Raw genomic sequence first — 21714 nt, 5'->3', positions numbered from 1 at the left:
CTTGTGATGTCAGAAGAGGCTGCTGGGTGTGACTTCACCAAGTAAGACAACAAAAACTACATCAGAGGATATTTAACAGTACAAATCAACATATGCATTTGCAAAAGTTAAAGTTTAAATTGAAAAAAGGTTTTGAAGTGTGCCACTTATATGCTTACAGCACTTTATTTTTTTCATTTCCCTTCCCCAGATCAAAGTGCAGTGCCAACATTCTATAGTTGGCCATGTTAGCCAGTAAACTTGGCCAGTTGTCCCATGGTGGTTATAGTCTGTTGGTGCAGATCTGCTGGGAATCTCCTGCTCAGATGCAGGTTCACCTTCAAACTGCTACAGGCTTTGGGATACACACAGGGAGAAGATGAGGGTGATGGAAACTTATGGAGTAACCTAAGAGAAAGCTCCTAGGGAATTGTCTATTGATCCTCCTCTCTTTAGATCCCTGTAGGCACCACTCTTTCTCTCTGAGGGAAAGGCAAACCTGGAGTGAGGTCAAGGTCCTTTATCACCATCTGACCTTGTTGTTAATACTAACCATCTTTGGCTGCATACATATAATACAGTCATTGACTGTTTTGGATCTGAGTCTCCATGGCAGTCACCATGCTGTCAATGAAAACAGTCAGCTGTTTGCATGTCAGAGCCAGCACAGGACTGATAATGTTGGTGGACCCTTTCATCCTACAATCCAGCTTACTATGCCTCCAACCTGCTTGATATTTCTCTGCTTACCTCTGATGTTTGTCCTAGTCCATTAATGGCCAAGAACAGGAACCTATCTTCTGTCTGGGGCTGAGCAACTGTCTGGTCTCTGGCAGTCCTCTTGAGTGTCTGAGAGTTGGGGCATTTCTTCCTCATTCAGCTGCAGAGATCTGTCTATGATGTGCTCACCAAATACGCAGTCAAATCTAATCCAGAAAGAGTACTCACTGAGGTGATAGTCTCTCATTGATAGAAGGTTTGAGTGAAAGCTTGTCAGTGCATTCTTTGGGATTGTGCGTTTCCTCAGAGACTGAGGTAAAGATGAGAGTCTCGAGCACCTCTTTGTGGATGCTCACTGGGAGTCACTAATGCCTGCATAAGAGAAGGAAGTGAATTAGCAGTGGAAGACGCATAAAAGCTTATCTAGATTAAGAATAAATGCACACTGATGTTAATGGGAGAGGAGCGCAACACAGCTCAAAGGATTGATTGTTCGCTAATGTTATTCCAATCCCACAGAAGTGGTCTGCTCTTCTTCGGCCATCCCAATGATTTTCTCCTCAGAGTGAAGACCCTAATATTCAGCAACTTCTCCTTTGATGTCTTGGTTTAGCTATAGCTAGATTTCCAATGAGGCAAAAGAAGGGATTGAGTATGATGGAAATGGATAAAACAGCAGTTAGGAGCAGGAGTGGTGGTGAAATATCCCCAGCAATTGAGCATTGAGTACAGAGGGCAGGAGGAGTTCATAGTTTAGAAGGACAGGTGGGTGAGAGAAGCTGAGTGGATGTGTTGCATGAAATAGAGTCAAGATTAGAGTGGTGTTGGAAATGCACAGCAGGTCAGGCAGCATTCGAGGAGCAGGAAAAATTGATGTTTCGGGCAAAAGGCCTTCATCAGGAATAAGGCTTTTGCCATGTTGCACGAAATAGTTTTCCTTGGTGAAGCTGTATGGCAATGGCAGCATTAGTTTGTGTGCTGGGCCTGTGAGTGTGAGGAAACAAGAAAAAGATGGTAGGATTTACCATTGGAGAGTGCAGAAGAACAAACACCTTCATTCTACACTGCTAGCTGTCCTTTTCCATCCAGGAAACAAAGCTGACCCACGCTGCAATCTATGTCCAGCGCAGCTGAATCTGGTGGCATGACCCTCTGTGATGGCCCACTGGGAATGGGATTGTCCTCCTTACACCCAGACATTCAGGGCCGTGTCTGTGAAGTGGGCAACTAACTTGCTTTTCTTCTGATCCATGTCTTCAGTGAGAACAGTTAAGCACCACAATGTGAGGTGTCCGCTTTGGCTTTCTGCATCTGAAGTGATGAGCAGTTAGCATCAGAGGTGTGTACACTGACTTGTCTCGCCAGTACCCTGAGAGCAATTTAATTCCCAAAAAAGGGGCCCAAACTCTGCTGTGTTATTACTGAGGTGTAGAGCAGAATATCGCATCAGAAAAGTCACTCCAGGCCATATGGACCCAGTGCCATGAAAGTGACTCAGCGTAACACATTAACTGTAAATGGGAAAATTACTTGCACTGGTTTTGTTCAGTTTGTTTCGATTACTAAAACATTAAGCTATGGGCATAGTTTTTATTTTTTTTTTTCTGGCTCTGAATCATTTAGTAAGCAGTCAAACACTTTTGCCTGTCTTGAAACAGAACATTGTTTTCTGATTCCTATCGACTTAGCTCACACTTCAAGTTTGCTTATTCCTGATTGCAGTTTATCAAAACTATTGAAATTGGAACAATAAATTTCAAACAATACAGCATTTCAAAAATAATTTTTATTTTATATATTGATTTTTAGTATCATGTTGAAACCTTTTGAAAGAAGGTACTGAGAGACAACCCTAGCTTGAACTGAATACAGATGTATAGTCAATTGTTCAACATTATTGACACATATCAATTTCTTCTTCAACTTTCCTTTGCAGAGTATTGTTCTTCATAATGTTGTTACACTCAACTGTATGTCAACGATCAATAAATCATGTCACTATGCTTATTTTGTTAAGAGCAGTGATTTTTAAATTTATCCAACATACATTTGTTTGTTAAAGTATTGATGCTGACTTATCAGCAATATTAATTAGGGCCGTTGTATAGTCGTGGGAATCAGTACGGGTGCCTGTGGGGCCCCAGGAGGAGGAGACTGGGGTAAAAAGAATCTGGGGACGGGAGGTGTGATGAGCGAGATAGAATAAAGTAGTGAGATATTATTTAATTTAAGTTATTTGAATTTAGTTTAAGTTAGTATTAAGTTAAGTAGATATGTTTATTCTGGTAGAAAGGTAGCTCGTTCATTAACAATAGTACTGTGTTATGGCTTTGTTGTACTGCTTTTGTTTTCTGTTTTGATGGTGTTATTCTTTTTATTGTATATAAATGTTTTGTAAAAGATTTAAGAAGGTTTTTAATAAAATTATTATTTTTTAAATTTGTATGTTTGCATTCAAATGCACATTTCAAAAGTATGTAAGTAAATTAAGTATTTATTGTATTTATACCAGTAACTATTCCAGATACAAAAATTGCTGGAGCTACAAAATCTAGAGGTTCTTTAAATAGTTTACTAATCACACTTCTGAAAGGTATAGAGAGCGATTTTAATCGATGTACACATGCAGAAAGCTGGCAGTATTGGATTAAATATCCAATAGTTGTATCTTTAATTTTCATTTTTTAAAAATATTTGCTTCCAGGATGAAACAGAAGTTCTTAAACAGGGCAAACTATTGTGCTCAAATCAATTGTGTAGCTCATGTGCTGCTCCTTCAAACACTTTGGTCACAAGGATCCTTGTACTCAATATTTAGAACTGACAGGCATTCCTGATTAAGGGCTCTGGCCTGAAACATCGGCTCTCCTGCTCCTCGGATGCTGCCTGACCTGCTGCTTTTCCAACACCACACTCTCAATTCAGAATTGACATTCCACTGGTAGTCTTCAATGAAAGAAGAAGTTAGTGTGGAGCATCAGCAAAGTAATTTCACAGTTTTCACTGAGTATTGGTCATAAGAGACGTACAAATTATGAAGTTTACTAACATTTTGATGCATACTGTTTTGAAAAACAATGGGGTCTGGACAATTGTAGGCATGATGTGAAAATTGCACTCCTAAAGCACTTCACTGTTTCTTAACATTTCCAGAATGTAATCTGACTACCAAAGAGATTGGGAAGCCAAGAACTCCCACATTTCCAGTTAACTGCTAGTTGAATTCATTGATGAAATTATTAGCATGTTTGAGGTTTGCACTGTTCAACCAGGAGGCATGGGACTCCATAGTGTCTGGAACATGTCAGGGTGCAGCTGTTGCAAACACAACAGGGACCTTTGAGGGCTAATGGATATACTAGTCAATATATCTCAGGAACAGTGAATAATGCACAATTTCTCAACCAGTAGCACAGAGTTCCTGCAACTGAGGCTGAGAGGTTTGTACTAATGAACAGTGACTGGGGGGAATCTTTGAAAGGGATGTGAGGCAGCTGCCATTACTTTGGCAGTACTGGTGGCAGAGGAAGCTGCAGTGAACATACAACTGATAGTTTGATGGAGATGAAATAGGAACAGGTGGTTCTGACATTACAGAGAATACCAACTTGACCAGAAATGATTGACATCATTCTGCACTTAACTGAGTTTAATCTCACTCGTTTCTGATAATCTTTCTTTAAGAGCATTCATTCACTCTAGTAGTGATCTATTGAAATGAATGATCATGAAATGAAATCACAGTGTCCCAAATATATTAATTGCAAATAATTACTTTTCCTTAAAATGCTCAACCGTGATCAATTAAATAATTGGAAATCAACTGAAAAGACAGTAAGCTGAAGCAAGTGAGCTCAGCTTTAAAGTGATCAGGAGAACGATAATCTTGGAGAGAAATTTTTTTCTAAGTCCTAGCTGCATATCATAATTATTTAAGATAAAAAGGAAGAACTCCGAAAAATCTCTGATTTTTTTTCTAAGTCCCAGTTGCAAGTATGATCATTTATGGGAGATGATTATTGCATAATTCATTATCTTGTTACTAGTGTTAGATATATTGATTGTTGTAAATAAAATAATTAGCTATTACAAAGTAATAGAGCATTTTTATTGTTATATTATTATAGCACTGACCATTTCTTTCCCCAGTTCTCTCTTCAAGCTTGCTCTCCTTCCTCCACACACTCCTCTCCTTACAGCTGACTCTCATCCTGTTACTTCCTTCCCATCTAACTCAAGATCATTTTAACCATCCCTCCATTCCACTCTGTTCTTTCCCATCATCTGTATCCTTCAATCCCCTATCTGGGACATTTCACACTTCCCTCTCCTTCCTGCTTACACCTCCATCCTTCTCTCTTCCCATTGCTTTACACCTCAAACAATCCTTCTGCTCCTTTGCTTCTTGTTCTCCACACTTCACCAACCCATTTTTTCTTTCCGCTCCAGTTCTGCATTGTGGATTTAGGCCCAAGCGCACAATTCTATATATTTCCCAGAGGCCTGAAGGGGTTAGCCTCAGGTTTGGGTGCTCTCAGTACCTGGCATTACAAGAAAGGAGATCAGTGGAGAATTAGAAAGGCAAGGTTGTTATTTTGAGACATTCATCAGAGCATAAAACATTTATTTCAACTTTTTTTATTCAAAATACATTTTTACGTTTGTCTCATCTTGCATCTTTAGGGGCAAACCATGCTGGGTGTCCAGCTTACTGAGACAGTGGCCTGGATGTTGAACAGGATACAGTCTGTCCTATAGAGATGACTGCCAGCAGCCTTGTGAGTTCCTCCACATTGTGGGTGGTGAGAATTGCAGTTGGCAAGGTTCTTCTTTGTCACCCTATGCTCACATTGGTCCCACTATGGTCAGGTACTCCAGAACAGCGGAGAAGTAGGTGGGAGCATTAGGAAAATAGCATCAGAATTTTGACACAACAATTATAAAGAAACAACAATTTAATTCAAGCCAAAATGCTCTTGCAAGTGATGGCTTCCCAAATATCTACTACCCTTGTTTTTCTAGGCAGTAGAGTTTTTTGGTTTGGTCAGTGATGTCTAAGGAGCCTTGGTGAGTTACTAGTTTTCAAATTTCATTGTATATGTTCAACTATAATTCCACTGTACTTTTATTTCTGCGATGTTGCCACATTTACGTTATCGACAGAATTTATCATCCCTTCCCCCCACTTCAACTCCTCTTGCAGATCATCCCTGTTTTATTCTATAGGTTTGGAGTCTGTGCCAGAGTGGGTACAGAGACACCACATAGAGGCTGCAGAGTGATCAGAAGGAAGGAGGACAAACCGGATGAAAGAGAATGGTTGATGGAAACTGGTGGGAGCACTTTTTGGAAAATAGGCAGTAGGATTTGTTTATTTGTGTTTGTATCATAACATGTAGGAAGCTGCATTTGATGCCTGTATGTGTGAATACACAAAGTTAACAAGCTGTGATCACTTTTGAATGCTTGACTGCTCAAGCATGATCATCTGCAAGCTGGACTCATTCCAATTACAAGTTCCAAATTACACCATTTAACATCCATTGGTGCCTGCTGCAGCTTCTTGCACTTTACAGCGTGACTAAACACTATGTTTTTTTTCCCTGAAAAGGGAGGAACAGATTCAGTAGAGACATCCTCCTAGCCATGAGGAGACCAGAGAATGACAGTGAGGAGCCAGAATGGCGTACTGTCCATGAGTAAGGTACTTTCAAATGACAGAGTGCCAATGTCATGAGAGATTGCATTCTCCAGGAAGATGATCTTAAACACTTACGCCTGGCCCAAAATGAGGTGATGACTCACTATCCCCATGGCTCTCCAACCTACAGTCATGATAGTATGACATTGAAGTATGACATTTGTGTCCAGCTCATTCTAGAAAACAACCTTGGGACTGTGTGGAATATTATACTTGGCAGCTCATCATACCATCGGGCACTTCACAAATGACTTGTACTTGAGGATGTGTGACTATATCCATTTGGGCCAGCATTGGCACAAAGGTGCTAGGTTTTCCACCATCACCAAATTCCTTCAGGTTGTTAGCCAAGGGCTGCTCTTACATAAAAACAGAAGCTTGTGAACTCAAGTAACCTGAACCCAAGCAACTGTCATGTGCTGGCTTGAACAGGGTCAGCTCAGAGGAATGATAGAAAGTGTAAATCCTTATTTGGCAGAAGAGTAATGAACTTATTTGAATGGTGCCTTGGAGTGAGCCAATAATGAAAAGATCCAATCTCCTGTTCCCTGGATGCTGCCTGACCTGCTGTGCTGTTCCAGCAATAAAGTTTCAACTTTGATCTCCAGCATCTGCAGACCTCACTTTCTCCTCAAAGATCCAGGCTCGTCAGAGGAGCTAAGAAACAACAAGGAAAAGCACCACAGTTCGGGAAGATAAGGATAAAAATGAAGGATTTTAGAAGTGTCAGCAGCAAAACCTTGGGAGGTCAACATTCATGCAAGTTGAAGACTCCATGCTCGGAAGCATGGAAATTACATCGAAGACCTTGGAGAGATCTCCTGGGCAGCATGAGCTCTTATTCCAGGTAATAGCTTTTAAATTCTTTGACTGTTCAGGGAGTGTCAGAGAAACCTAATGGGTGTGCACATGCATTTTAGCCTTGTATGAATTGCATGCCTGCCGTTAACCTTTTCTTAATCAAACAGTGTGAATTGTATATCTGTTTTAACTGTACTAATAAAGTTAGAGGTTAGTTGGTACTGATTGGACTCATTTCCTCTTTGTGCTAAGCCAATAACTTGCCAAGCGTGGTAACCAGGCAGCGAGGTCCAAAGGGTCATCAACTGTACCCATGTAGCCTTCATAGCTAACCAGGCAAATTCCTGGTCAAAGAAAGTTTCCACTCAATGAAGGTCCAGTTGATCAGTGACCAAAAGAAAGTGTATCTTTCAGCTGTCAGCTCAGTCCCATACAGCTTTATGATTCCTTCATCCTGCAGGAGTCCAAGTGCTGCACCTCTTCAGGTCACCATTCATATTCTGTGGATGGCTGCTGGGGACAGGCTGAGAAGGTGCCCATCTGACACCCAACCAAGAATACATTGCTCATTGAGCAGATCACTGCTATCTTGAAGATATACTTCACCGTTTGGATCATGTCTTCTGGTATGAATCAGACGGAGTGTCTCATTTTGGATGTTTGCTATATCTTGCACAAAATGGCAATACAAAGTGGACTACAGCATGATGAAGTGGAGGGCCTGGAAGAAAAATGCCTCTTCCAAACATGACCAAGGTAACATGCTAGTCCACAAATTACCTGATTGACTGCATTCAATTTTAAATTTACCATGGCGGCATTTGAACTCATGACCTCTATATTTCAAGTTCAGTGCACAACTACTAAAGTACCACACATGAGCAAAGCATTTGTTATTTTATTGCGGCTTGTATTTTCGTCATTTGGCAGAAGAGATGTTGAATTGGTAGTGATAGCTCAAGACAAGACAAAGATCTTTTGTTCGAATTTGAGAAGCTCAAAATAGGAAGAGCTAACGAGGCTTGCCTTTAGAATTGATATAAAATGTGGAAAAGTTAGCTTTTATTTTTTCAGCTTATTGAGTGTTTTCTTTGCTTAAAACTACTATAAGTCATGAGGAAAATAGCTCAGTCACTTCTTCACATGAGCAAACAAAATAACAGAAGTCAAGTGTTTCTGTGAATTTGGAGACAGGTTGGCTCTGGTGAACTGGAAGGTGAAGGTCAGAGAGACACACTGTCCTTGGAAATTAAGTGAATATCACAGGGGGGAACTGCATCTGGGAGCTGGGAAAGTTAGTGTTCGGGTGAAGAGAGAATGGAATGAAGGAAAGAGAATGTGTATCGAGGTGGACTTTGGAGAATTTATTTCATCCTCAGATTTAAAACTTATGAATTGTGACATTACAAACTACTTCACTATTTTTGAAATAAACCGTCTCTAACAACGTGTGTAAAAGTGAGTTGGAGAGAGATTGCATTTGGATGTCTTCATGGTTTAAAATGCCCCATGTGATAACCTCAAAAGAAACTTTGCATTATTATTTGGAGCATTGGGCTAGGAATCCAAAACCTTTCAGAAACTCCCCAGAAATGATTTTGAGCTATTAATACTCTTTAGGATCAGAATTCATACAATGAATTCTACAGAAACCATACAGCACTTTTTCCCCCCAGGACAGGGGTTTCATTGGTAGAGTCAGCATTTATTATCCATTCCTAACATTTGGGTCTTTTTGACTTGCTGCAATCCTTGTGGTATTGGTACACCCACACTTCCCTTCGGGATGGAATTTCAGGACAGTGACAGTGAGGAACATCCAATCAGTTAAAAGTCATTTGTCATTTGGGGTGGGGGAGGGGAGCAGGTAGGACAAGCTGTTAATAAGGCATAAAGTCTTTTAGTTTTCATGATTACAGATATAAAGTACAAGAGCATGCAGGTGTGCTGAACTTCAGAACAGATGCTGCCAGACTTGCTGAGTTTCTCCAGCAATTATTGTTTTTGTTTCAGATTTCCAGCATCCAAAGTTCTCTGTTTTTTTATATCTTATAATTGTCTGTCATTTATTTTTAATCTGACCAATTAACCAGTTTTATTAATCAAAAGAAATGTGATAGATGTGAGCATTAAAAAAAAGTTCTGGGCAGGGGATTAAACAGAGAAGATCCTAACACCACTCCTCACTCCCATTGTAATGAGTAATTCATCTGCTTAATGTCCTGAAACATCATGGAACACAAAGTAGGTGACTAGTTTAACCTTAGAAGTTTTACCTCAGAAGTTTGGCCTCCATTGACCACAGAAAGCCCCTCAATGAATTAGGCATATCTGACATTCAGAAACATATCTGCCTCAGATGCTCCAGGTTGATCCAAGTCTTTGTGACTCTCAGGTCCTAACATTTTAATTGAGGAAAGTATCACTGGATATGTTGTTGGCTCTACAATGGGATTGCTCAAAGACTCCTCTTGTTTGCTTGTGATGGGCTGCTCACATAATGCTCCCCTTTTTCAGCTAGGTTTAGACCCAACCAAGGTAATTATGTCTGGGCTGGTAGAAATGTATAGCAGAATGGTGTGATGATGTAGGCTATATGAAATCCTCAAGGAGAAAGTGAGGACTGCAGATGCTGGAGATCAGAGTCGAGAGTAGACTGAGCTGGGAAAGCACAGCAGATCAGACAGCATCCGAGGAGCAGGAGAATCGACGTTTCAGGCATAAGCTCTTCATCAGGAATAAATCAAACATCGATTCTCATGCTTCTCAGATGCATGTATTACTCATTACGATGGGGGTGAGGCGTGGTCTTAGGGTTTTCTCTTTTTAATCCCCTGCTCAACACAACTTTTTTTTTAATCTCACACATATCACATTTCTTTTGATTTGGAGATGCCGGTGTTGGACTGGGGTGTACAAAGTTAAAAATCACACAACACCAGGCTATAGTCCAACAGGTTTAATTGGAAGCACACTAGTGCTTTTTGTGTGATTTTTCACATTTCTTTTGGTTAATTAAACTGCATCAGATTAAAAATAAATGACAAACAGTTATAAGGTATAATAAAGCAAAGAAACTTTGGATGCTGGAAATCTGAAACAAAAACACTTTCACGGCCCTGTATGAAATCCTTGCTTGCTGAGGACACTGGATAGAGCCGAGCTGGGACACCCTCATCCTCCTCCTTGGTAAGGACATTAGAAACACTGTAAATTCATGATGAGAATGTGGGCTGCCACCACATATGCGGTGAGCTGTCTTTACCTGCAGGATGAGGAATGAATGATGTTTAAATAGGCTGTCCTCCCTCACCTCTTCCAACATAACATTGACATGAGCAGGGATGTCCTTCAGTGATTCTCCATTCTCAGTTTCTAGCCATTTGTTAAGCTTCCTAACCTTTTAGAGATTCAACTAGTCACTTAATTTGGCAACGTAAGGGAACAATGGGCCCTTTATCTGCTCAGATCATGTGAATGCTGCTGCATACTGAATGTAAATGTCAATTGGATGTTGCTTACCCCTCACCTTTCCAGATATTATCAGCTCATTGACTTTTTTTTACAACACTGGACTCACGTGTCAGTGGACAATCTCTTCTGCTGATCTATGTAGCGACCTCCATTCACACTTCTTTGGTCTCTGTGAGTGGATTTCTTTTGCTGGACGCCAGGAACAATATCTCTTTGCCTGTCAGACATTGCCTTAGTTAATGCCACCAGAGAAGCACCAAAAACCTTGTAGCTACCCATGGATGCCAGCATATTCAAATGCTGGCTGTTGGGTTACTTTCTTCTCCCATCACCTCAGTGAAAGACATGTCCTGGGTGGTTTTCTCCTGCATTTTCAAAGGTTTCTTAATTCATATGTGCGCCCCCCACCCCCTACTCAGGCCTTACCTCATGTTGCTATGTGAGCATAAAGTTCACTCCTTAGGTAATCAGCACATTGTATTTAAAGAGGAGAAAGTGAGGACTGCAGATGCTGGAGATCAGAGCTGAAAATGTGTTGCTGGAAAGACAGGCCACCTACTTGCGGAACGTTTCAGAGAACACCTCTGGGACATCCGGACCAAGCAACCCAACCACCCCGTAGCCCAACACTTTAACTCCCCCTCCCACTCCACCAAGGACATGCAGGTCCTTGGACTCCTCCATCGCCAGACCATGGCAACACGACGGTTGGAGGAAGAGCGCCTCATCTTCTGCCTGAGAACCCTCCAACCACAAGGGATGAACTCAGATTTCTCCAGTTTCCTCATTTCCCCTCCCCCCACCTTGTCTCAGTCAAATCCCTCAAACTCAGCACCGCCTTCCTAACCTGCAATCTTCTTCCTGACCTCTCCGCCCCCACCCCACTCCGGTCTATCATCCTCACCTTGACCTCCCTCCACCTATGAAATTCCAACGCCCCTCCCCCAAATCCCTCCTCCCTACCTTTTATCTTAGCCTGCTGGACACACTTTCCTCATTCCTGAAGAAGGGCTCATGCCCGAAACGTCGATTCTCCTGCTCCTTGGATGCTGCCTGACCTGCTGCGCTTTTCCAGCAACACATTTTCAACACTGTATTTAAAGTCAGCAACAGGACACAGGGTAGAACTTTGTAAATGTTCTGGGCGTCAGGGTCCTGGCCGTGGATTGTAACTTGATGTTGATGTAATCTTCCTTAAAATTTTGAAGCAAATTTTGAAATAAAATGAAATTAAATTTTGCTTTTATGTCACCTTTTCATGAATGCAATGACTACATCTTGAGTTCACTGATGGAGGCATATCTGTTGCACGGGAAATTTATTCTTATCAGTTTTTTTTTGAAGGCAGATAGTTGCTACCTGCACAACGCACTGAAATTTGTTTTATGACAGGACAACATTCAACCTTTGTTATCTATTTCATAAATCATTGTGAAGAATGCTTTATATTTATAGACAAAGTGGAAAGAATTCAGATTTGGATTACTGAAGAAATTACAGCAACATTTTTCAAATTGTTTTGAATTCAAGTCTGCATCTACTGCACAGTCATAAGGGTCACATAGGGAACTTTTTTTTGACAGCTTGATAATTGGCAAAGTGAAATTAGTTTTCTGCAAACCTACTGACAGGATCAATCAGCTGGTTTTTTACACAGAAGTAAAATTTTAATTCAATTGCAGTAAATGTGTATGTATTAAGATTTCTGATTCACTCAAGTCCCATGTTGAACAGGTACACAGTGTTTCCCAAGTGTATGATTTGGCTGAATTTTAACAACTAATCAAAAAAAAACAGGATAGGTTGGGGTTGATTTAACAATGTAAAAATCTAATCTGCAACTTTACCATACACTAACCCATCGATTTCTGGATTAAATGGAGATGAGACAAAAAGGTTGGCCCTCAGCAAGTGAGATGTCAATTTAAATAATTTAATGAAAACAATTTCTAAGAAACTAATTAGAAGAAGGAATGGGCCTTCAGGACCTGCATGTTTACTCTCTCATTTGTTAATATCGTGGTTGAGTGGAATATGGATTCCACTCTACTTTCACGTCTCCCAGCTCCCCCACCCCCGACCCACTGTAAACTAGCAAGCATCTAACTAAATAAAAACAAAAAATTGTGGATGTTGGAAATCAGAAACAAAAACAGAAATTGCTGAAGCAACTCAGCAGATCTGCAGCATCTGTGGAGAGATGTCAGAGTTAGCGTTTCAGGTCGAGTGATCCTTCTTCAGACTTACCCCATTGGAGTTTCATTCTTCACATTTTAAATCCACTGAAGATCCCAAGTACCTTTGTGATGTACAAGGCTGTATTCTGAAGAAGGATCACTGTACCTGCAATGTTAACTCTGCGTTGTCTCCACAGATGTTGCTGGTTTCTCCAGCAATTTCTGTTTTGTATCTATCTAACTCAACCTTCAATATGTTTGCTGACCCAATCTCCATTGATTTACGAGGAAGCAACTCTCACGTCCTCACAACCCTGAATGAAAGATCTCTCATCTCTGAACTAAATAGGAGACCTCTTATTTTTAAACTATGTCCCTTAATTCTGGTCTCATACATAGTAAAAAACATCCATCCTGTCCAGTCCATTCAATAATTCAATCAGATCACCTTGTACCTTTTTCAAACATCTAAAAGCTAGACCTGTTCAATCTTTCCACATAAGATCATCGCTTCAAACCAAAAATCAATCAAATGAACCTTCTCTGAACTACTTCTAATAAAACTCTATCTTCAAACAAGAAGGCCAAAAATGCACACAGTACTCCCAATGTAGTTTCACTAAGGCCCAGCATAGAGCAAAATATTTTATTTAAATATCCCACTCGCCTTGAAATAAATGACAACATTTCATTTGCTTCCTGAGCTTCACATTAACGTTTTGAGACCAGCCTCTGATTTGACCTGTTTGTCAAACCTTAGAAAACCTGAAGCTGGAGAAAGGTTAAGACAGCAATGCCTTTAGGAAAAGAGGAATAGGGCACTTACTGCAAGCTGACCAGGGTCCCCACTAATTTAAATCCCATGCAAAAATTACCCAGTCGGAGATCAGGTGGGCACCCCTTTCTACCCACTGGAATTTGAGAACTCAGATTAGCACCTTCCACGGAATTAAGGATCACATCTAATTGGTCATGCAGCCTACTCCAGATTCCTCCTTATCTGACTTAAAGGCTAACCTGCCAATCATGTTGGCATCTTTTTGGGAACCTGCCAAAACCTAAACATGCTAGGAAACTTCTATCTCCAAACTCCATGGCACCCACCTAAAGAATCCACCTCCATTAACGTTTAGTTCATTACAGCAAGAGTGAAGTGCAAACAATATTTAAGAGCATGGCACAGGCACAGTCCCAACAGTACAAGCCTGCTCACATGGATAATTAGGATCAGGAGTAGGCAATTAAACATCTCAGGCTTTCAATTAAACATTGGATGATCTCTGTCCTACTCCATTTACCAATTGTTTCTTAATATTCTTGAATATGACAAAAATCTATTGATCTCTGTTCTGACATTTTCAATTGACCCACCCTCGGTGGTTTTATTGGGGAAACAGTTTCACATTTATGCCAACCTTTTTGTACAAAGAAATGCTTTTTAAAATCACTCTTGAATGCTTCAGCTCTAATTTTATGGTTAAGTTGCACTTTTCTGCCACAGGAAATAATTTCCCTCTATCTACACTACAAAATACTTTAATGATTGTAAATGATCAGTTAAATTGTCTTTTAACATACTGTATTCAAAGAAATTCATTTCAACCTGACTTCATAATGTAACTCCTTAGCATCAGTATTGCATTTGTATACCTGCTGAAGATTAAATGAGATAAAGCCAAAGAGTTTAAATCAGTGCTTGCTATGTCTTTCAACAATTATTGTAGTTTAGTCGGTGCAGTGCATACATCAACAAACAGGCCATGAAGATATGTTTTATATTTGTTCATGAGATATTTATGTTGCTGACTAGGTCAGTATTTGTTTCCCTTCTTAATTGCCTTGAGAAAGTGGTAGTAGTCAGCCTTCTTGAACCGCTGCACTCCATGTGGTATAGATATACACAGAGTGCTATTAGGAGAGAGTTTGACCCAGTGATGGTGAAGGAATGGTAATATTGATCCAAGTCAGGATGATGCATGGCTTAGAGGGGAACATACAGCTGGTATTCTCATGCATCTGCTGTCTTTGGAGGTTAAAAATCGAGAACAACTTAAAGACATCCTAAATATTTCAGCCTGTGGCTGCAAGCGGTGTGTCATTTTGTGCTATGCCTCATAGTCAATATGGCAGTTGACCTTTAATAGACACAATATGCCACGATATCTTTACGAGACATTTCATGATATAATTACCATATCACAGCATGTAATCTAAGAGCATAAATGTCTCATAAGCATTTTACATCAGATCACTAAAAATATGACATGCTCCAAGAAATATGTTGTTCTGTATACAGCCTAATAGCTTAATATTAGCCCAGACATTGATGTCCATGTATGGAATAGCCAGTTGTAATAAATATCTTTGGATTCTTCAGTACTTTGATATCCATACCTATTTTCATATGCTGTGAGTAATAATGTAAGCTTTGCTATATTAGGTAAAATACATTCCCTAGGCAACCCCATATCATGGTCAGCAGCAATGGCCATTTTAAAAGAAAATGACTCAATGTCTTTATGGCAGACTTTTGAATAACTAACTGAAAATTAACTGAACACCAGCTTTGTACAGATAGCTGGGTGCAGATAGCTATACAGATCTTTAGATAGGGCATTGACTAACCAAAGACAATGGTTCTGAGGAAGGGTCACTAGACCTGAAACATTAGCTCTGCTTTCTGTCCACAGATGCTGCCAGACCTGCTGAGATTTCCCAGCAATTTCTGATTTATTTCTGATTTCCAGCATCGATAATTCTTTTTTTTTCAAATGACAAACTTCATTTTTTTAAATTTAAAACTGTTTCAAGATACAATAAATATCTAATAGTCCCTTTACTTCAAACCAAAAAAGCTGAATTTATGAATACAAAGAAAGGTACAAAGTTAGTACAGATACATAGCATTCTGCCTCTCTTTTTCTCTCTTTAAAAAGGCCCAAGAGCCTGCTGGCGTGATTTTTTAAAAGATGACAGTTAAATGGTCCTGACAGCACGTCTCTAAAATGCAATTTAGAAAATAAATGAACAGCAACTTTCTACATTTAGAAAGTTTATCTATGTCAGACCTTGGTTAATATTTTCTACCTTAAAATCAGCACACATGTCGAAGGAAGTCAGTGTGATGCCATCACTTCTTGTTGTGAATGCTACTACAGGCAGAAATTGGCAACTACAAACATTAAACTACAAGCCCATGCTTCTTCGATCTTTAGTTAGAAAATCACCCAGATGATTAAAGAAGCAGCAACATAAAAAGGAAACCAAAAACTGGAAAGGTGAGAGGAGAGAAAAACAAAACCAATAAAAGAAATAAACAAATGCTGCACTGCACTCTCCTTCCAAAATAAAACCAAAGACTTGCAAAGAGAAATGAGAGGTGAACATGTAAATATAGATTGGGCATGCAATAAACTGTTGCTGCATTATGACATGTAAACAATGCATGTAGTTCCATTTTACACACCAAGTGGCAGAGGATACCAAGAAAAAGCATTACAAAAACTTGCTACTCATCAAGAAGAGGAGGCTATGCAAAATTAATACACTCAGTACTATGAATAATTAGAATTATCTACAAAATATTTGAAAGGTTTTTGAAGATTAGATCATGATAAAAATAATATTCAGTAAAACAAGACTGCAACTCAAGTCATGCAAAAAGCAACCCAAGAGACTATTGTCCAGACAGGAAAATACTGCAGGGATAAAGTGAGGACTGCAGATGCTGGAAATCAGAGCTTAAAAATGTGTTGCTGGAAAGGCGCAGCAGGTCAGACAGCATCAAAGGAACAGGAGAAAAGCCTTTCCTTAAGAAGGGCTTATGCCTGAAAGGTTAATTCTCCTGTTCCTTTGATGCTGCCTGACCTGCTGCGCTTTTCCAGCAACACATTTTTAAGGAAGATACTGCAGCAAAGGCTTGAATGTGACTTTTCCAATGAAGAACAAACAGAAAGCCAATGAATTCATTGCAAACACGAAAATTAAAGCCTTTTGGAAGGAACTCCTTGGCAAGAAAATGGGTCTTACCAGCAATGTGTCACTTATGAATAGAGGCAAGTACAAAGCCATAGCGATAACTGCGTGCTTTAGGTATAGCCAATTCTATTGCTACCATCAGCAACTCATATCAAGCCAACAGAATCTATAACAGATGCAGTTTGTAGCACTTACCCAAAAGCTATCCAGCTTTTCTTAATGTAAATAAAGCATCTGGCACCAAAGGATATTGAATATGCATCTGCAGGAAGTTTGCTTCCAAAGGCCAAACCAGACTCCAGATCAAGACATAGTGACTCACAAGTTGGTACAACATCATAATATCATAGAAAGGCAAATTTCACAAGCTGAGCAAGAGCCATAATCCAGGATTCATGAATGCATGTGAGGCATTCCAAATGTATCAATTTCAGCAACAGAGGGAAACTGTTCATCCACATGATGTTACATCCCTTCCTTGCACTAAACTAGCAATAGACCCATTCACAGTGCATGGGGAAGTTTAACTCCTTGTGACAGATTACTTTTCTAAATCTTCACTATTCAAAAACTTAGCTGACACAATTAGAGCAATTTTAAGTTCATTCAGTATCCCAGAACAGACCGTGTAAGCCACTAGAAAGCTATTGACTTACCTGTGTGAAGACTGAACCATTTCTCATCATCGCCCATTATTCATTCTCAAAACGTTTTGCAGAATGTGTGGTATGTAATATCAAATGAGCAATCATAAAGTATTGAGCAACAAAATCATATTTTTTGCATTGACTGCTACATTTTTGTACAACATAAATGGACAGGGATATCATCTATAGCACAAAGTATGGTCAGAAGGCAGATGTGAATGATCTTGTCTAACCATCAGCTATCTAATGATTCTAAAACATAGAACATGCAAGTCCATGATAGAAGAAAGATAAGGAGAATGGGGCTGTTGGTGAATGGGGAGATGAGGTTAAGATTATGTGTATCACATATTAAATACTTAATTGCATGGTCATCTTCATAGAGCCCAAGCAGAAAGTTATAGCATTCCTCTATTTTCTTATTTGATTTCTTCCTCCTCCAACATCTCTTCTGATCGGCCCTCAATACAATCAGACTGTGCAGCTTGCAGCACCATACCTGTATTTTGGTACCTATTCAGCTGAGGACTGTAGTATTCTTTAGGTGCAGCCCAGAAAGAAGGGTTGTTTGAGGACACCAATAGTGGTAGCATAGCTTGCTGTGCCACTGTGTATGAGTTCTGGACTGAGCATGAGCCTTGTCATGAGTGAATAATCCTTGCCGCCAAATAATCAGCCTTTCATTTGCCATGCTGGTTCAATTAGAGATAGAGCAGGGAATTGCTTCAGAATAAAGTGACAGTGATGGTAGCTCTATTCTACATGATGCACTGAAAACTGAAGAAATGAAATATCTTTTGGTTGATGTGCTCTCACTTCATATGGTTTCCTACTGAGAGTTTGTCTCCCTACCATTCCTCCTCTCTCTTATCATAGCTTGTAATTCCTTTTAACCCATTTCTAAATTCTCATCTGTGAATCCTGTTCAATTTCTGGAGGAAGCTATGTCAGATTCCTTATCTGGAGCATATATTGGGTTACACCGAAAACGTCGACTTCTCCACCTCCTGATGCTGCCTGGCTTGCTGTGTTCTTTCAGTGTCCTGCCTGTTTACTCCATTTATCTGGAAGCAACTTATTTGATCAGATGCATTTAAATGATCAAAAAGCAACAACAACAAAAAATCTGCAACACCAGTCAGAGCTACTCTTTGCAGACTAGTTAAGTTTTGCCATGGATAGAAAATTTCCAAAACAAAATGTATACTTACATCAGAGCAACTAGTCAATGAACCATTGAAATTGGTTGGTGGTCAGGTTAGAGCAGAGGTTCTATAATCTGTCAAACATGTTTAGCTTTGGTGTTAAGACATGGGATTGGCTAGAATGTGGAGTTTGCAAATGTTAGCATGAGGGTTAAACCAAAGTTCTACACAAAATAATACCATGGGACTGAATTTTAACAAAAAAACCTGGCTAAGTGCTAAATTTGTGGAATTTCATGAAGTGTAATTAATTATCTCAAGTAAAACTCTGCTGCTCACCTCATTATATATGCACCACATCTCTACAGCACCACGGCATGCACCCAGCAGCATGGAAAATAATTCACCACTGCTGGAACCTCCCAGGATTTCTGCCATTGGCTTCATATATAAACCACAGGAATAAAGCTGGTGAGGCAAGCCCTCTTTAGTAGACAAAGTTCTAACAGTGAAACCTAGAGGTTCAGGTACATAATTCGTTGAAGTTTGCATCACATATAGATAAGATAGTTAAGAAGGCATTTGGCACACTTGCCTTTATTGCTCAGACCTTTGAATATGGGAGTTGGGATGTTATGTTGAGGTTGTACAGGAGATTGGTGAGGCCTCTTCTGGAATAACTGGTCACCCTATTATAGGAAGGATATTATTAAATTGGAGATGGTACAGAAGAGATTTACCAGAATGTTGCAGAGAATGGAGAATTTGAGTTATACAGAGAGGCTGGATAGGCTGGGACTTTTTCACTGGAAAATAGGAGGTTGAGAGGTCACCTTATAGAGGTTTATAAAATAATGAGAGGTATTGATAAAGTGATGGCAGGTGTATTTTCCCTAGAATGGGAGATTTCAAGACTAGGGTGCCTATTTTTAAGGTGAGAGGAAAAAAGTTTCAAAAACATATGAGAGGCAATTTTTTTTTTACACAGAGAGAGGTTCGTGTGGGGAATGAACTTCCAGAGGAAGTAGTGAATGTGGCTACAGTTACAATGTTTCATAAAAACATTTAGATAAGTACATGAATAAGAAATGTTTGGAGGGGTCTGGGCCAGGCTCAGGCAAGTGGGACTAGTTTACTTTGGGATTGTGGTGAGCATGGACTGGTTGGACCGAAGGGTCTGTTTCTGTGCTGTGTGACTCTATGACAAGTACATACCCTTTCCACAGCTCCCGGGACCTTGTGTTCATATCACAGTATAGGTGACCACCATTGCACTATATACTCACACACACAGGCACTCCTACACACACATGCACTCCTGCACACACACACAAACATATACAGGCCTTCCTATACACACACACAGAGACACTCCTACACACAGACACTCTCACACACTCCTACAGACATACACACTCCCATACTCACATATGCACCCTCTCACAGATGTAGACCCCTTTACAATCACACACACACATACGCACTCTCTCTCACAGACACTCAAACCCCCCACCCCAGACACACGCACAAACCCATATGCACACATACACATATACATTTGTGGGGTGAACTTGTACTTTGCTCAAAACTGCATGAATTCATGTAAAACTCTGTAAACTCATTTTTTTAGATTAGAATCAGTCTAAACAGTACGTCACAGACAACAGCACCCATGGGGCTTAACACCTTCAACACATTATCTGGGCTGACACCAATTGTTAAAGTTCACCTGAGAATGTAATTTTTAAAAAACGTTTTGTGATCTACATATGAAAGAAGTGAAACTAACACGGTATTCTAACAGATGAGAGACTTAACAAACAACCAAGGTATTTTTCAATGTATAATTTCAGTTACATCACACTGTAGACTTTTGTTATAAATTCTGTGTCTTAAAATTGTATACTCCACAACCACCTGATGAAGGAGCGGCACTCTGAAAGCTACTGCTTCCAATTAAACCTGTTGGACTGTAACCTGGTGTTGTGTGATTTTTAACTTTATACACCCCAGTCCAAAACCGGCATCTTTAAATCATGCCTGGGTTGCAGCAGCCACAGAGGGGACAATAGTTTTGTCTTGTGCCTGAATCCACCTGGGACCGTTCCCATGAGCCCTTGTGGTCAATATCAGAAACAAAGCAGCTTCTCAGTAATGTGATCACTCAGCAGTCACAGTACATGCAAATGACATAGAAATAGCACCCTCAAAACACCATGGAGGTCTCCAACAAGGGATGCAATAGGAAGCCTCAGAGAGGACCTTTCACATCATTGACCTGATTCAGATGGATGCTGCTCAAAACATTTGACCAACATATAATAGGAGATTTCAGATGTGATTGGAAGAATGAGAAATTCTGCTCCCCCATCCCTCTCACCTCCATAATACCCAAGAAAGGCATCATTGCATATATATGTGCACACTTTACAGCCTAAGGTGCAGGTTGTGCAGGTTATAAAATCTTAGAAGGTGATTGTCTATTGTAGACTTGGGTAAAACCTTATAGCTACCCTGGCCTTACTTCTGCTTCTCAGTCTTTACAAGAAGTCATTTGTAATGACTAATAAGATGATTAAGATTGCTTCTGTTCAGGATTTTCAGTTGAGACAGTTAGGCAATGCTTGAGCATGAGGGTTACATTCAGAACTTTCTGATAACAGATGTCTTTGACTTAAATTGTGTGTTCTTGTTCACATTTGGAAAGACCCTCACAATATTCACAAATAAAGTTCACTCCATCGCAGATGAAAAAATTTACCCTACCCACTCCCCTTTTGGTGGTAGGTATTTTTACCTCTGATTGTACACTTGCAATTTGGATGAGGACAGAAGCCAACACAGGGACCAACTCATGGAATGAATCTCTTCATCTCGATGACCTTCTCAAACTTCATGCTTCTTTCTGTTTTACCCTCCCTTTGAAAATCAGCTTTGATTTTCCCCATGTTCCCATCAAACTCTTTTATTTAGCCCTGCATACAGCTTAATTATGACAAACATAATTATGCACTTACTTCTATTGAAGCCAGGGGTGGTGGGGGTGATTGTCAATGAACTCCCACTTTCATTGTCCCCCTGCCCTTCCAGGC

The 21714-nt window shown here is 40.0% G+C and overlaps 1 long non-coding RNA gene across 1 annotated transcript in view; it reads left to right on the top strand.

Annotated features, from left to right (window-relative positions):
- The first annotated feature begins 7096 nt into the window (after positions 1-7096).
- The window catches only part of LOC148148312 (uncharacterized), a 62487-nt gene continuing 47869 nt past the window's right edge, over positions 7097-21714 (top strand). The window contains exon 1 of the long non-coding RNA XR_015759028.1: positions 7097-7247. This is a non-coding gene — a long non-coding RNA (uncharacterized LOC148148312). The remainder of the gene's footprint in view (positions 7248-21714) is intronic.

The sequence above is a fragment of the Chiloscyllium plagiosum genome, unplaced genomic scaffold, assembly GCF_037043375.1.
Source record: "Chiloscyllium plagiosum isolate Xiang-an unplaced genomic scaffold, Cpla_swu_hap1 HiC_scaffold_13, whole genome shotgun sequence".
NCBI classification, from domain to species: Eukaryota; Metazoa; Chordata; class Chondrichthyes; order Orectolobiformes; family Hemiscylliidae; genus Chiloscyllium; species Chiloscyllium plagiosum.
The sequence above is the reverse complement of the archived record's forward strand: the minus strand, read 5'-3'. Positions and strand labels throughout refer to the sequence as shown.